Source organism: Monodelphis domestica, chromosome 3 (assembly GCF_027887165.1).
Source record: "Monodelphis domestica isolate mMonDom1 chromosome 3, mMonDom1.pri, whole genome shotgun sequence".
Lineage (NCBI taxonomy): Eukaryota > Metazoa > Chordata > Mammalia > Didelphimorphia > Didelphidae > Monodelphis > Monodelphis domestica.
This window is the reverse complement of record NC_077229.1, coordinates 39,922,703-39,939,322: the sequence shown is the minus strand read 5'-3', so window position 1 is coordinate 39,939,322 and position 16,620 is coordinate 39,922,703. Positions and strand designations below refer to the sequence as shown.

Genomic DNA, 16,620 nt, shown 5'->3' with positions numbered 1-16,620 from the left:
ATGCATACATGATTGAATTCTACATGTTATATTATTCTGAGAGCTCATGAGAGCAGGAACACTGTGTGTGTGTGTGTGTGTGTGTGTGTGTGTGTGTGTATGTGTGTGTTTCATTGTATTCAAAATTTGCCATAGGCACACCTGCAGGCCTGGGCCATAGCAGTTGCGTGGTAAAGGCTGTCTGACTGGATGACCAATAAAGAACACAGAGAAATGGAGATCTGATTGGTCTTCTGTGTAGAGTCCAGAAATCACCAGTCTGATGAGGTTTGCAAAACCCACATTCAAGAACAGAGGTCACATGAAGAGGCAACATCTAAATTGAATGAGTTCGTAAATGTTGTTTGAATATAAAGAGATTTGTCTAACTGACAAGAGTGAGCATTGGAAGTCCTTTAGTGAGCATAGAAACATCTTCAAATGATTCAGGGCTTTCTGAATAGATGGAGGACATCAGAGCCTTAAGCCCCCATTTGGGAAATGTTCTCCCTCACAGGTTTTCCAGCCAAGATCCTCTAAATGCCTGCCTCCACTTTCCTCGGATCTTGAATGCACTGAGGGGTGAGGCTCACCCAGTTAGACCAGTGAAGTTGAGGGCAAGTAACAAGAAGCAAGTCAAAGGGGAGAAAATGTAGACAGTAACACATATAGGTGAAGATTGGAATCCTTGAATGTAGTGGGTATGAGCATCAGAGAGCTCATTTCTATTTTAGCAAAGCATTTTAAAGTCTCCTTTTTAAGATGAAGAGTCATATGACTGACAGCCCTGTTACACGATTTCAAACCTTAGATCTCAGCCACAAAAGAAATCGTTATTAATCTATTGACATCAGCTTGGTAGGAAGTGTTCAATGAAGGGTAACCAGGAAATCTCTTGCCTAGGAATTTTGTCATTTTTATTTAGAGTTTAAAGAAAAGCACATTGTACATTAACAATTCAGGTGAAGGAATGATGAGAGAAGAGGCAACATTCTAAAGAGAATAACAGGAAGTGCAACCATCTTTGAAGTCTAAAAACTGGGAACAAAGTTGAGAAGAGCTGGGCTCCTATACCCTGTGCCCTCCAAGGGATTGGCTCAGCTAATTCTCCTGCTTTATTTAGTGCATGTTGGAGATAAGGTAGGATATTTTCTGGTCTTTTCTGCACCAGGTTGTGATTGGTTCTCACACATGATCTCCAGATTGGCGATCAGTGATAAATGAGCAGGTAGGCAGAAGAATGAGAAGATTCAGTAATTGAAGCAATATTTAAGGAGATGTTAAAGAGTCTCAGCTTCTGTCCAGGAGAGAATGGAATCCCTTGTTTAAGCTTTCACAGTGTTCAAAAAGTCTCAGCCTGGCACAATGAATTCATGACCACTCTGACTGCTCTGTCCTACTTCTGTAAGTGTCTGTCTGAGACAGGCTTCATTCTAGTAAAATAGAGTCTGGTCAGAGAGGCAGGAGAGAGAAAAATCAGGTATTCCATGGGAGAGTCTTCCCTTTGGAGCCCATGAAAGCCTGGAAGAGAAAAATGGCAAAATTTTCCCAGTCCCTTTTAAGCTGAACAGTGGGCAATCCAGAGCCAACTCCCTGGACTATTGAAAGAAAAGTGTAACATTACAATATGATTTCACTTGTGGAAATGAGTTCAGTGGGACCCTATTCCTATTCATGTCTAGCAAAGAATCCCATGGGCAGCTAGGTAGTACACCAACTGCCAATTCATGACTAATCTTCTGCCTTCAAATCAATAGTTAGTATCAATTCTAAGATAGAAGATGGAGTTTTTTTTTTACCTTTATATTTTGCCTTAGAATCAATAATGTGTATTGCTTCCAAGGAAGAATAGGGATAAGTGCTAGACAATGTGGGTTAAGAGACTTGCCTAGGATCACCAAGCTAAGAAGTATCTGAGCCAAGAGTTGAACCTAGGACTTCCCATCTCTAGGCCTGGCTCTCCATCCACTGAGCCACTCAGTTGCTCCCTCCCTTCCTTTTTAAAAATAGAAAACTCTACCTTCCATCTTAGAACTGATAACTCTGATACAATCTCTCACCCACTTCCCTGTCTTGGTGTCTCCAGGGCGACTGAGAGGAGCAGAGCTTTCTGAGGCTGGAACCACGTACCATGGCTGAGTCTCCCACAGCTGGGCAGCCAGAATCTGTTCTTGACACCATAGTGCAAACGAGTGCAAATTCGAGTTTAGATCCTCCAACTGAGGCACCTGGAGATTTTGTCTCACACTACAGGATAACAATTCTCTCTCTGGTCATTGCCCTGGTCGGGCTGGTGGGGAACAGCATCGTCCTGTGGCTGCTGGGCTTCCGCACCCGGAGGAGCCCCTTCTCGGTCTACATCCTCAACCTGGCCGCGGCCGACGCCCTCTTGCTTGGTAGCTACTTTGGACTCCGCACGTGGAGAATTGTTGGAGATTTTGACTTTGTCATCCTTGGCCTGCTAGAGCTCTGCTTCCTAGGCCTGCCCTACTGTGTGGGTCTGAGCCTGCTGGCGGCGATCAGCACCGAGTGCTGTCTCTGTGTGCTCTTCCCCCTCTGGTACAGAAGTCACCGGCCCAAGCACACGTCTGCGGCTGTGTGCGCCATCCTATGGGCTTTGCACGGCCTACTCTGGGGGGTAATTGTGGCTCTTTATTTCCTTAACAAGGACCACTTCTACGATCTCTACTTCGTTCTCGACTTGGTCCAGTTCAGCTGGTTCCTCCTCCTCACCGGTGTGCTGGGCGTGTCCAGCCTGACCCTGGTGCTGAGGGTCCAGTGCAGCTCCCAGCGCAGGCGCCCACCCAGGCTCTACCTCCTGGTGCTGCTCACAGTCCTCGTGTTCCTGCTCTGCGGCCTGCCCTGGGGGATTATTCATGCAGTTTGGTCTTTTAGTGGCTTTTGTATCATGCCTTCTGAGCTCTCCAGTCTCCTGGCCTGTGTGAACAGCAGCGCAAACCCTTTCATTTACTTCTTCCTGGGCAGCCAATGGCGGAGAAGAGGGAGGGAGCCGCTCAGGGTGGTCCTGCAGAGGGCCCTGGGGGAGGAGCAGGTGGCAGGGGATGGGGGGAGGGACACTTCCCACCCCAACACTGTGGATAAATTATCCTGAGGATGAGAACAAGATGCTCTGACAAGGGAGCCCATGAAATGACCCCCTTCCTTAAGCCCGCCCTTCCACCACTCCTGCGGAGGGCACGAGCCCCCCTCTCACCTTTGTAGGAGAGGAGACAAGATCTCTCCCCATCCCTTATGGCAGTTCTTGGGGTTTGAACTGTAATGAACAAGCATTTATTAACTGCCAACTTTGCTTTGCTAAGGCATTTTGCTCAGGGCTTCACAAATATCTCATTGAATCCTCACCATACCCCTGGGAGGGGGTTACTCTCATGATCCCCACTTTATGGTTCAGGAAACTGAGGCAAACGGAGGGTTCAGACATTCATGCAGGGTCTCAAAGCTGGTGTCTGAACCTGGATATGAACTCAGGTCTCCCTGACTCCAGGACCAATGCTGCCTGCATTCAGGAACCCCTACTGGTTGGAGGCTCCAGGATTTACTGGGAGGAGATCCAGGAATCTGGTGTCACAAATCTATAGGAGCGCCATTGTTGAGTAAAGTTATAGCATAGGAGATGGAAGGCAGCCAGAGAAAACTTGAAAGACCTCATACCTACCCAGTCTTGGCCATGAGGTATCAGAAGCAGCCAGTAACACAATAGAGCACTAAGCCTGGAGTTAGGAAGAGCTGAGTTAAAAACCAGTCTCAGGCAGTCGGGTTGTGTGATTCTAGCAAAGTCAATTAATATCTGTTTGCCTCAGTTTATCTGTCAGAGGCAATAATAATTGACTTTGACCCACTAGATGGTTGTTAGAATTAAATGACATAAAATTTGTAAGAGTGCTTAGCTCAGTGCCTGGCATATAGTGGGCACTATTTAAGGTTTATTTCCTTCCTTTTCCCTTCCTCTTCTCTACAGTAGCAGCAGGATCCAGAGCCAGCATTGGATAGATCATTGTTCAGAAAAAATACATTCCATAACATATTCCAGGCATTGACTTGAACAGGTCTTCCAGAAAATCTTAAATCTATACTTTGTGATCATATTAGTCCATGCTCTTAACCCAGAAGGGGTCAGAGCCAACACTAAGACAGGGATGGGATAAATTAATGGATAAAGAAATATGACTGAGCAGCCTCATTTATCGCTGATGAAAACACTGAAATAAGAAAGCAGGAAATTTTAATTGTGATTAGGTCTGCACTCTGAGTGGTATATAATGGTGGAGAATGATGTACACCTCAATTAGACCTGTCTTCCTCTTATCAGCTGTTAACTTCTACTTTGAGTTATAAAATCTGCCTTCAAATGCCAACTGCTAATAAATCAATCTCTGAGAAGTGTCTATTTTACAATATTTTTGTTGTGAAATTGCTCCTGTGTAAAAGATTGCTTCTTGATAATGAGTCTAATCTAGCCCAAGGGAGAACCAAAGCTTCTCACTTTCCTGGTCTAATTTTATATTGCATTAGGACTTTTTAAAAGGTCAAACAATCTCCCTTCCTTCTCACCTGTAAAAAACAAAACAAAACAAAACAAAACAAAAAAAACCTTTAGTGAGGTTCTTGGGTGAAGAAGCCAGTGTGAAAGACATTGATTCATCTGCTTGCCATGGCCTGTGCAATGCCAATAACCTCCATCCTTTTCCTTGTATCTGTCATGGACATACTGAGGACTCGCAATATCTTTCTTCAAAAGGTTATGAAAGTTTCCATGGAGCAGAGGAGAAGGAAGGATGGTTCTTGTCCTTACCTTACCCAGAAAACTGATGTGTGAATGGGTAAAGCAAGCTCTTGTGGGCATTGCTGCTTTAGAATATGCTCATCCTGATGGGAAGGGAGTGAAGGAGGGTGAGCTGAAGTCTAGGCTATCAGGCCAGACATGGGACTCAGGGATCTAGATAAGATGAAGGAACTTTGGTTTTTCCAAGGCCTGAAACAAGTATTTGAACCTTAAGACTCAGCATTATTTACATCCTTATCAGACCCTGCTTCTCTACCACCTATAATGGGGTCCTCAGGTGAAGTGGGGCATGAATATCTGTGTTAATGGTCTTTTAGTGCCAAGTAACCCTGGGTGCCATCAGGATATTTCCTAAATGCTTCTTCATTCCCTCAATTCCCATTGGATAGATGAGATGAAAAAGACTTACCGAGGAAGTTATTTGTTCACATTGCCAGAGATGAGAAGTATCTGGGTGAGATTATATTTTGAATAGAAGCCCAAGTAAGAACCCCATAGAGAAAGTTATATTCCCAAGTCATTCTGTGACTAATGCTTTGGGGATGAGATATCTGGGAATTTTATATTTGTATGTGAATATATACACATATATTAGTTTATGATTCACTTGCTTAACTAATGAATAGATCTATGTAATACAATAAATAGTGTTATCAGTGATTCCCAAATATGCTTATTTTTATGTATGTAAACTGTATATATGTACACAAATGCACTCATATATGCATGTGTTAATCCTTAATCTGCAAAGCCTTAATTTGGTTCACTGGAGCAGACCTTTCTTCCTCTGTATGCCTAATAACAGAATCTCAGGCTCTACTATATTCTCCAGGTGAATCTAAATTTGGGGAACAATGTTTAGTCTCATTCCCAGAATTATGCTGGGAGAACTGTAGGTGACTTTCTTGTTTCTTGTCTAAACCATAGGACACAGGACTTTCAGAATTCCGCAAGGTATCTGGGAAAGAAAAGTAAAATAGCGATAATGAGTCATTGCAATGCTGGAGATGTCTCTGAACTCGGGGATTTAGATGAAATGAATTGCCATGCATACACTTTTTACCTTCTCTTTCTTGGTATCAGTCTCTTGAATTTGAGGTCTGGAAAATTACTACTCATGGTATAAAAGAATAGAAAGTTTCTACTTTGCTAGGTGATGGGCAGAATACAAACACCTATGAGACAGTGCTCTGTACGATCTCTGAACTGGAAAGAACAAATGCTGGAGGAGAGGGGATAGATTGGCATCTGATGATATCTTCTGTGATTGCTCCAATCACTCCTGGTTTTCCTGAAATTTCCCCTGTAAGTTTTGTGCTTTTATTGGAGATGGACTAAGAAGTAAATTTGCTTCTTACATATATTCATTATGCTATGAAAGAAAACATAAAAAGTGAAAAAGTAAAGCAAGCAAAATATGGTATGTTTCAATCTGCATTTACGCTCTATTACTTCTTTATCTGGAGGTAGAAAGCTTTGAAATTGTTCAGCCATTCCACAATTGTTGGGCATCTCCAAAATTTCAAATTCTTTACACTACAAAAATAGCTGTTGTAAAAATTCTCATACACCTAGACCCTTTTTTATTCTTTTTTTCTACTTCATCTCTTTGGGATACAGAGCTAGTAGGGATAGTACTGAGTTAAAGGGAATGCACAAATATACAGCAATTTGAGCATAGTTCCAGCATGCTCTCCAGAATGGTTGATCACCTCACAACTCTATCCAACAATGCAATACTTTCCCCGTTTTTCCACAACTACTCCAACAATAGTCATTATCCCTTACTATTGTGTTAGACAATTTGAGGTGGTATTTCAGGGTATCTTAAATTTGCATTTCTCTAATCAAGTGATTTAGAGTATTTTTTTTCCCATAAGACTAGAAATAGATTTAGAGACAGCTAGGTGGTAGAGTGCAATGGTTTGGAGTGAGAAGACTAGAATTCAAATTTGGCCTCAGACACTTTTTAGCTGAATTAATCTATTCCTCTATCCCTCATTTAGGAGAGGTGAGCATATTTGCTTGAAATATGTCGTACCTGACACTGATGGATCCACATACACATTCTCATGGAACCATGTGTACAAACATACATATAAACACATGCAAACAGACATTCACATCAACAATATGTTGTGAAAATGGATGATATGATAATTAGGGTTCACTATTTTCCAGGAACATCTTCTAGGATAAGGGTCAGAGCAATCAGATGGGGGAAGGAACCAAAAAAGAATGAGTGTATGCCAGAATGAGGCTTAGGGAACTAAGGGGGCCTCAGGAATGTCAGAATCATGCTACCTGCCATCATCTATGAACTTAGTAGTGTCTTCCCTCATCTGAGCCAAGCCTTCCTTCCATGTCAGGATTTTATGTTGTCTGAGACCTTAAAATGTTAGCCAGTATGGCCATATGGCATGGAACTGGGTACATCACAAGGCATCAGAGGAAGAGGAATGTAAGCAGAGTCATGAGATGCTGAGATAATTCTGCTAAGAGATTTCTTTTAATAAATCTGTGCTCTGATTGGATAGTTCTAGCATACCACAAACTACAAGGACTTATTTAAGATCTTGATTTCAGTTGCTGTACCCTAAATTTCCATTCAGAGGTTCTCACAGCCAGAGATCCACACAAAAACCATCTCCAGGTAAGTCTCCCCAAGGGCATATCTTCACTTGTGGGTAGACCTGTGTTAAGGTCCGGGATTTCACCCACCACCAAGGAAGACTGCGGGCAATGCAATCAGTCAAGGAAAAGGCCCTTTATTGTGGAACTGATACATGCATCAGTGGGAACCTCTGCCATCAGAGTTCCGATTTCCCTCCTGAGGATTCAGTCTTAAATACTTTTCAGCATGAATAATCCCCCTCCCTTCCTCCTTCCACTCCATTATCTGTTGCATGCCCTTGTTGGAAAGTTGCTTTTTGCACCTGGGGTCTTGGTGCTGAAGTTTATCAGGGACCTTGGGCAGGTCCCAGCGCAAGGTCCGAAGCTTATCTGTCTGTAAAGAGGCCTTGGCCAGGTTTGAAGTTTATCTGTCTGTAGCGGGGCCTTGGCATTTTTCCTGGCTAAATTTCTCAAGGCAATTTTAAATTTAGATCTCCCTCATTTCCAACTTCTTTTTCTCTTATGGGGGCAGAGGGGGTACCTGCCCGTTTGCAATTCTCAGTCCAGGGCTTTATAATGGCTAGGGGTTGATACTGTTGTCGAAAGGCCAATACCTGAATGGCATCCAGCCGGTTTAAACTTCCAAGGATAGGCGATTCCCTGCTCTGGCCTCCCTCATTACGACTTCTTTTTCTCTCAGGGGGGCAGAGGGAAAACCTGCCCACTGAGGCAGCTTGTGGCTTTCAGCCTGGGCTTGCTAGGGGTCGGTACTGTTGTCGGAGGGCCAACACCTGGATGACCCCCAGCCAGCCTTTCATGAACTGAATAAGGCGGTTTAAAAATGCAGGGGCCAAATGTTAAGAGTAGGGTTAAGATTATGAGGGGTCCTATGAGGGAAGTGACTAGGGGGAAGAATTGAAAAGATGGGCATACCAGGGGCCGGCAGTTTCTCTGTCAGGCCTTCTAGACCCTCTCATAGCTTGCCCAGGGAGTCCCTAATAATCCCTGAGTGGTTAACATAGAAGCAGCACTCCTCACCCAAGGCTGTGCAGAGGCCCCCCTCCTTAAGGAAGAGGAGGTCCTGCTCAGCATAGTCGGTCACTTGGGGTATATTGTGACGGGGGTGCAGCTGGCAGTGAGGGATCTAGGGGAGACACAGGGCCGTAGCCCAGAGCAGGAGCACAACCAGTGCGCTCCTGCAGGTAGGATAGGGTTTTTCCTGGTTGAGGGATACTTTGTGACAAAGGAGGGTGAAACCAAGAGGTGGGGGAGAAAGTGAAGTAATTGAAGAGAGTGGGTCATGTATTCCTTTTGCTAGCTGACTTCCCACTGCTTCTAGTGAGTCCTGCCATCTGGCCAGCCCAGCCATCCATAGGGAAACCACACAGCCTCCTGGAGGGCCAGAATCTCAGGTCCCACCTGGTTCAGTGCCCCCCCCCCCCCCATCCCATCCCCTCCCTTCTCCAAATATCTAAGGGGAAAAGGGCGAAGGTCCAGCTCTTCTGTAGTTTCTTCAGTGCTGAACATGGGTGTAGAGCTGTCCCTACCTATGTGTAGGAGAGAGGGAGGGGAATAAGAAGGGGAGGGAAGGTTGCAGACAGTGTCTTTAGGGGTGCATCCTCAGTGAATTCCAGGGACTCAGGTCGGTAGAGACCTGCCTGGAGATCTGAAGGGTGTCTAGCCACTGCTTTCTTCGATTGGCAGACCGGTCACAAGGGGAAGTCAGCCCCTAAGATAGAAGTGTACTGGGGCAAATAGCAGATAGGAACAGGACATTAATACAATAGCAATGAACATCACACATTTGCATTTGGGTACCTTAACCAACAGACTTCATCTTCAGAATCATCTTCTGACAGGAACAGATCCCTTCCTGAGTTGTTTGTAGAGTTCGTATGTGACATTTCTGTTAAAGAATACCCCGTTGCAAAATACACATTAACTACAACATCTATAAACACTGGAGTAACAATATCTTACAGAAGTATTTCCTTACCCCAGAGGCTGGGGAAATCAAGAAAGCTGTGAGCTTTATTTCCAAGCTCAAGAACCAAACTTCAATTGTGGTAAATTAAGGCTATAAATACAAGCCATCTAGGAATAAACTCCACCTATTTCTCAAAGCATGTTCCTAACAATTTGAGAATTCCCAGTTATTAGGGTTGTTTGAGGAAATGGAAACTTTAATATCACAATTTGCATTAAGTGCTGATCATGGGAATTGTCACGAAGGAAGAAGGCCCAGAAAGGAAAAATATCTCCAAGTCACAAAAGGCACACCAAGCAAGGCTATCACTGCCATCATTGTTTCACTCGAGGATGGTCAGGAAAATTCAGTCCAAAGTGAGCCTTGGGCTGCCTTTTCTATAGCCATCCTAGGACATTTTCTTTCCTTAGAGCACTTGCCACTGGGTCCCAGAAGCCTTCTTTTTCCTTAAAAGACAAGTTTCCCCCATTTCAGCTGAGAGAAATTTTGCTTATCAGCAATCCAGAAACAAATCTCCATACCCCCAAACAAGCCTTCGATATCCCTACAAGGCTGATCACTCAATTATTTTCATGTATTTACACATCAGGTGTAGTCACATGAGTGCTGAATTAAGTAGTTCCCCATAAATCAGGGCTGTATCATCTCCTGGACCTAGGCCATCTGAAAGACTAAGACAAGGTCATGCAGGAATCATTTCAGGGTAACTGTCCAGAGAAATTAAAGAATCATGTGTGATTTTCCCACATACATTATTTTATATATTATCCCTAAGTTAAAGAGCCAATTATGAGAGCAGAACATTCATCCGTTCCCTTTCACCTCATCTCTCCCTTTCTGTTCCTTCAAAACCCTCTGCTTAAAAGCAGAACACACCATCCATTCTTCCTTTACAAACCCACATACTAAAGCTTTATGGACTTTAAATCAAAGTCCCTTTCTTCCAAATTCAAACCCAACATACCTCCCCACTTTCTCTAACATGCTTTTACCATCATAAGTCAAACAACCCTGGTATCACTTCAATTGCTAATCGGTAACCCCAAAGAATTCTGATTTAAAAAGATTGCATCATCAAACAATCTTTAGCATAGAGCTCAACCATTATAAATTTCAGTTCATAGTACAAATTGGTAGACTGAGGTAACCAAATATATGGTTGAGTCAGGTTTACAATGAGGTTTTGTTTACATCCAAACAATACTTAAACACATTTTAGCAGCAACTCTCATAACAATCATAAATTTTTGAGCAAGCATTTTCACATATGTACCATTTTTAACATCCTACCCATTCTTTGGCTATTGTTTTCCACATATATCCTTATACAGATCAAAATGTAATCAAAATATCAACTAACAATCCCCAGAACTTGTATGAGGTAACATTATCAATTACATATCACTCAACTCATTTTATCATTCTGGACCTGGAATGTTTGTAGTGAGATTCCACGGCTTCAAACAAGCTTTTTGGTTAGACAGGGCTGGCAATATTTACTTGCTTGAGCACCTTAAAACCTACAATTAAAATATACTCATCTTTAAGTTCTATCACACAGCAGTTGTTAACTCTTTGAAGCCCCTATGTCAGTTCATAAGTATCAGTGTGGAATAATGTTGTAAGCACTGCTTTCTCCTTCCTGGGTGCCAGGAGGGTTAATAGCTTCTGAGCAAATTTATCCCAAGGCTGTTGGCCTTGACTTAGATTTAATTACTTAGCAACCCTGGCCCATTCATCTTTAACCAGTGACTAGCTTACTGCAATATAAATTTTGAATTTATCAAACCTCTTTCATAATAATTTACTCTTAGTGAATTTTAGTTTGAACTCCACAACTTCCAAATAACTTTGATTAAGTTCTTTAGCAATCTTTCAGTGTGTAACCAAACAGAAGTACAAAGCATTTAGATCCTCCTTTTTAGTTTTCTTTTAGATCAAAATATTGCTACTGTGAACTTCAAAACTACTCAACCCTGTTCAAACCATTCTTTAGAGGATGGGCTTTGGCTATTTCCTGATCAATAACAATAGAGATACTTGGAATGACAGAATCAGGTCTTGGAAACTACAATCTCCACCCTACTCAAGGTAACAGGATTTAGAAAGGGCTGCAGCAAAGCTCAAGATTTAATTATTTGAGAATATGGCCTTCAACAGACATGTTGAAAGGGGACAGACCTCTGGGTGGTCCTGGGTTAAGCTAGAGCCACCATTGGCACAGGTGAGACACAGGAAGTGAGGTAGAGGAGAGCTCAGGAGTGTTGGAACTTCCTGTGAGGAGGAGAGTGTGGTTGTTGGAGCCTGGTGCTTGGAGTGGAGGCCCTCAGGCTGTTTCTCCATTTTGGTCACGTGAGTGATAGGGACTGATCTCTTTTCTTTTGCCTCAGCTATCCAAGGCCTTCGGCCTTTGGCCCAGCAGAGTGGGTATTTAAGCCCTATTCCCTTCTCTCCCCTTCTCTCTCTCTCTCTCTCTCTCTCTCTCTCTCTCTCTCTCTCTCTCTCTCTCTCTCTCTCTCTAATACCTTTCTTCCTCCTGTTAGTAATTTAAAAAAAACTTCATAAAAGGTTGACTGCTGACTTGAGTTTTCATTTAGGAATTACATAGCTGAATTCCTTGGCGACCTTAAATTAATATATATCAGTCTTTTAATGTGATTTCCATATCACATAATAGACTTGGGAATCCCCTCCTGCTCTGGTCTGTTCTTCCGAATCTCTCTCATACATATCACATTTGCTTGCCTAGTTTCTGGCCGGGTCCCTCTCAGGGTCCCAGAAATGTATAATCTGGGGCCTCCACTCACTCTGCAGCCTGAGACTGTGTCATACACACTCATATCCAGAAAAACATCTCAGAGCCAGTATCTCTTACTCCACTTTTTTCTTGTGAGCCTTTTTTACTTAACAAATTTTTTTTCATTTTGGATCCAAATCTAGATTTCTGAATTCTTCACTGTCTTTCACTTCAGTCTCTGTGGCTGCTTGGAAAGCTGGCAAGAAAACCCCCCCAATCTTCCTCCTCCTCTTTTGGCTGGCTCAGTCTACACTGCTGAAAATCTCAGCTGCATCCTAAGTTTCACCAGGAGGGGATCTGAATGTTTCTTACATGTGACAGGATTCTGAAGTAACCCCCAACTGTGTGAAATGAGAGAGACTCCCTCCACTAAAAATATGAAACCTTGGGAGTCCAGACCAAAGATAAGAAGGGCTTTATTAAACTTTCTGTAGGAAGGGAAGTTTGCATTCCTAGTCTGCAGGAGATGCTTCAATACAGTACAGATTCAGACTCATTGAAATTCTCCTTCACCCAGTACCTTTCTCTAGACAGAAGATGCCTGGGGAAGTGCTGATACCTATGTAAAAGGAGAATATTTATGGTAATCCTGATGAAAGATTCTCTCCTTCTCTTGTCCAGCCCCATAAAGGGGGCGGGTGGCCTTTGTGAAGCTTACAATACTGAGTGCCTGATTTTTAATGTTCATGTTCCCTTCTGTCACTCTTCCTGAATTGGTTGCCTCTGGAATAGATAAGGTTTTCTCAAGGTTCTTCCTCCCTGCTGGAAGAATTATTGTCTTGAAACTCTACTTTAAACTGTGGTTCTTGACCCTCTGAGAATATTGGGGTCCAAATCAGGGGGCTAATAATACCTTACTGAGAAAAAACTATTTATCCCATTCATGAATAATAAAATCACATTTCTTTCCTAGTAGCCTGTAATTGGATTTTTGTACAAGTATACATATGGGCTTCACCTTTTCATTCAGAATAAATGAGATTTTACTCTATAGATTTCTAGCAAAGGCAACACCTAAGGTATCCTTTAGTCCAGCCTCCTCACTTCACAGGCAGGACAAGTGAATATTCAGAAAGTGGAAGTGACATTCCCAAGACCATACGGAGTACAAGTGTCAGAACTGGGATTTGAACATCACTCCCAAGGCTCATGGATTATCCATGTTGCCAGCTCTCCTGTGCCTGCATCTGCAGTTTGAGTTTGTTTTGCTCTAGAGTCATCATTTTATCAGTGTGAAGGACTCCCAAGGAGGAAAGTCATCCTACCCAGGCAGCTTAGCAGTCCTTCTATAACTTACAGTCAGAGCAATGAATGGTTCAGTGACTCACTCACACCATCAGTAGGTGTCAGAAATAGGCTTTCAATTCAAGTGTCCCTCGATCCAAGGTCAGCCCTTTTATTCTCTTTGCCTTATTGTCCCTCATAATAAATACTTATTGTACTGAATATGTTTGACTTTCTTCCTTCTTTAATAGAATGATGGAGCTGGACAAGATAACTCTGCTGTCCACCAAAACTTGAGCCCTTCCAGTTCTTACAACCCATCAATCAATTAACTAAGTACTAGTAAAGCAATATTGGAGCAGCTAGGTGGCCTAATGGATAGAGCACTGGGCTTGGAGGCAGGAAGACTCAACTTCATGAGTTCAAATCTGGACTCAGACAGTTTACTTGCTGTGTGTGGACATGAGCAAGTCACTTAACCCTGTTTGTCTCAGTTTCTTCGTCTGTAAAATGAACTAGAGAAGGAAATACAAACTGTTTCTGTATCTTTGCAAAGACCATTCCAAATGAGGCCATGAAGGGTCAGACATGACTTTAAAATGACTGAATGATAACAAACAAAAACCACCTTCTGTATGCCAGGCATTAATTACTCTATGAGCAAAGGATACAATGGGGAAGAACAAAAGCTAATAAAGTCTTCCCTGGAGAAGCTTACATTCCGTGGGAGGAGGGACAAGACAGGATAACTTAGTGCAGACAGGATACACCCAGAGTAGATAGAAGAAGGCATCATTAACAATAGAAGGTGCTATTACTCCAAGATTCTCTAACTTGTGGGGATGGATTTCAAAATAGCCTCGCTCCCACTCCAAGCTTGATTTTGCTGAGCAGTAACTGAGCCACCACACTGAGTAATGAACCACAGTTTTTCAGCTAATAACCATATGGACTGTGGAATTGAATTCCAGGGACTCAGAAAGATCTTCCAGGGGCTTCAGGAAAGCAGAAGCAAAGCTTTATTTTTTTTTAATTCCCCAAGAAGTACTCAGTTCCTCCTTTCACTCCAACCCCCGCCCCCATACTTTTAGCAGTCATATCTGATTGCTTTTTGCTGATTTTCAACAGATGTTTCACTAGTGAATAACAACATAATCTCAGTTCCTTAATATAGTCCCAGGGTGCAATAATTCTGAACCGGCTCTCATCGTCCAGCCTAGGGTGCTCTGGTCACTGTTTGAGCCTGTATTTTTATGTGAAGGGGGATTTCTTTTTTCTGATCTTCTCATCTCTCCCTATTCCAACACTTCTCCCTCTTTTAGCCTTCCCCAAATTAAAAATATGCACTGACCCTTCTGAAAGGCATAGTGGCTTCAGGAGCCTGAATCAACATACCTTAATAAGAACACCAAACTGCATCTATACCAGCCCGGAATGGGCTCCTTGGCTATCTCTTCACAGCAGATGCTGCCCTCGGAGGGGGTGCTGGGCTGTCCACAGGAAAAGGGGGGAGTCCTGTGGAAACCCAGCAGGAAACATCCATTTGCAAGCTCTTTAGGGGAGAGGGGAAGGGGAGGCCATTCAGGCCTGCAGAGAGGAGCTAAGGTTGGTCCTGGACTCTTCATTTGTGTCTGATCACATCATGTCTAATTGCCTTCTCTTGTAGTCTCAGATATGTAGAATATGAGCTGGAGGGGTTTGCTGGTTTGGGCCTGGGATAGACAACTTCTGTCATGCTAACAGAGAAGACTTGGCTAGCTCCTGACATTAGTTTGTTAATCAAGGCTTGAAAAGGACTTTTGTAAAGGTGGGCAGGTAGGTAGCACAGTGGATAGAATGCCAACATTGGAGTCAGAAAGATCTGGGTTTAAATATGGCCTTAGACACATGCTATGTGACCCTGGGTGAGTTATTTAGCCCTAATTTCCAAGGCACTATCTCTGATTGATATCAAGAAAGAAGTTAAGGATTTAAAAGGAAGGAAGAAGAGAGGAATAGAGAAGAAAGGGAAAAGAGAAGAGAGAGAGAGAGAGAGAGAGAGAGAGAGAGAGAGAGAGAGAGAGAGAGAGAGAGAGAGAGAGAGAGAGAGAGAGAGAGAGAGAGAGAGACTTCACTTATAAGAACCCTGAAGTAGTAGAAGGGGCTGTGGGGTAAAAATGGAAAGACCCTTGATCTTGGTGGAATCACAAGATCTGGATTCCAATTCTGCCTCCATCACTTATTACTCTTGTGGTCTATACCTCTCTTGGTCCTCAATTTCCTCACTTGTAAAATGAAAATGAAAAGACCCTTTCCAGTTCTAAATCTGTGATCATGTGAGCTACATACTGTATTATCTTTTCGGTTGTTCAGTCATCTCACTCACATCATGACCCTATATGGTATTTTCTTGGCAAAGATACTGGAGTCATTTGCCTTTTCTTTCTCCAGACCTTTCTTTTACAGATGAGGAAACTAAAACAAATAGGGTTAAGTGACTTACTCAGGGTCACACAGCTAGGATGTGATTAAGGTCAGATTTAAACCCAGCTCCTTCTACTTACAGGCCTGGCATTCTATTTACTGGGCCACCTTGCTCCCCCCATTATACCTATTTTATAGAGTGGAAAACAAGGCTTTGGAATTTTTTTGATTTGGAAATAAAGGACCTGGAACTATCATGTTAAATTTATATGTGAGTTTATATATTATTGCTATTGTCGTTCAGTTGTGCCTTTATTACCATATTTAGGGGGGCAGCTGGGTAGCTCAGTGGATTGAGAGCCAGGCCCAGAGATGGCAGGTCCTAGGTTCAATTCTGGCCTCAGACATATCCCAGCTGTGTGACCCTGGGCAAGTGTAAAATTAATTTTTGGGGGGTGTATGGGGTGCTCAGGGAGGAGTAGTATCTCTGGTATGGAGGGCTTGTCATGCCCTTCTAGGGCAGCTCTCCAGCCTCTGACCCTCACCTGACACCCAGCTCTCACTTGTGGCTCCCAGTAGCTACTAGTATGCAGCAGCGGCCACACCCGGGGCAACAGCTTCGGCTTCGACAGGCTGGCTAAACCTTGTGAGGGTAGTCATCGGGTCGTCGACCCCTGGTGAACTAAGGGTTGCTCACCCAACATGTGAAGACTGCTTCGGCTGAACAGATGGAAGAAACCAATAAGAAGGTTCAACAGCTGAGATGGCGATGCAGCAAGGCACTGTGGAGTGCTTAGGGCGTGTTGGAGCACA

The 16,620-nt window shown here is 43.2% G+C and overlaps 1 pseudogene; it reads left to right on the top strand.

Annotated features, from left to right (window-relative positions):
• The first annotated feature begins 2,110 nt into the window (after positions 1-2,110).
• The window catches only part of LOC100028197 (suppressor of cytokine signaling 5-like), a 31,136-nt pseudogene continuing 16,626 nt past the window's right edge, over positions 2,111-16,620 (top strand).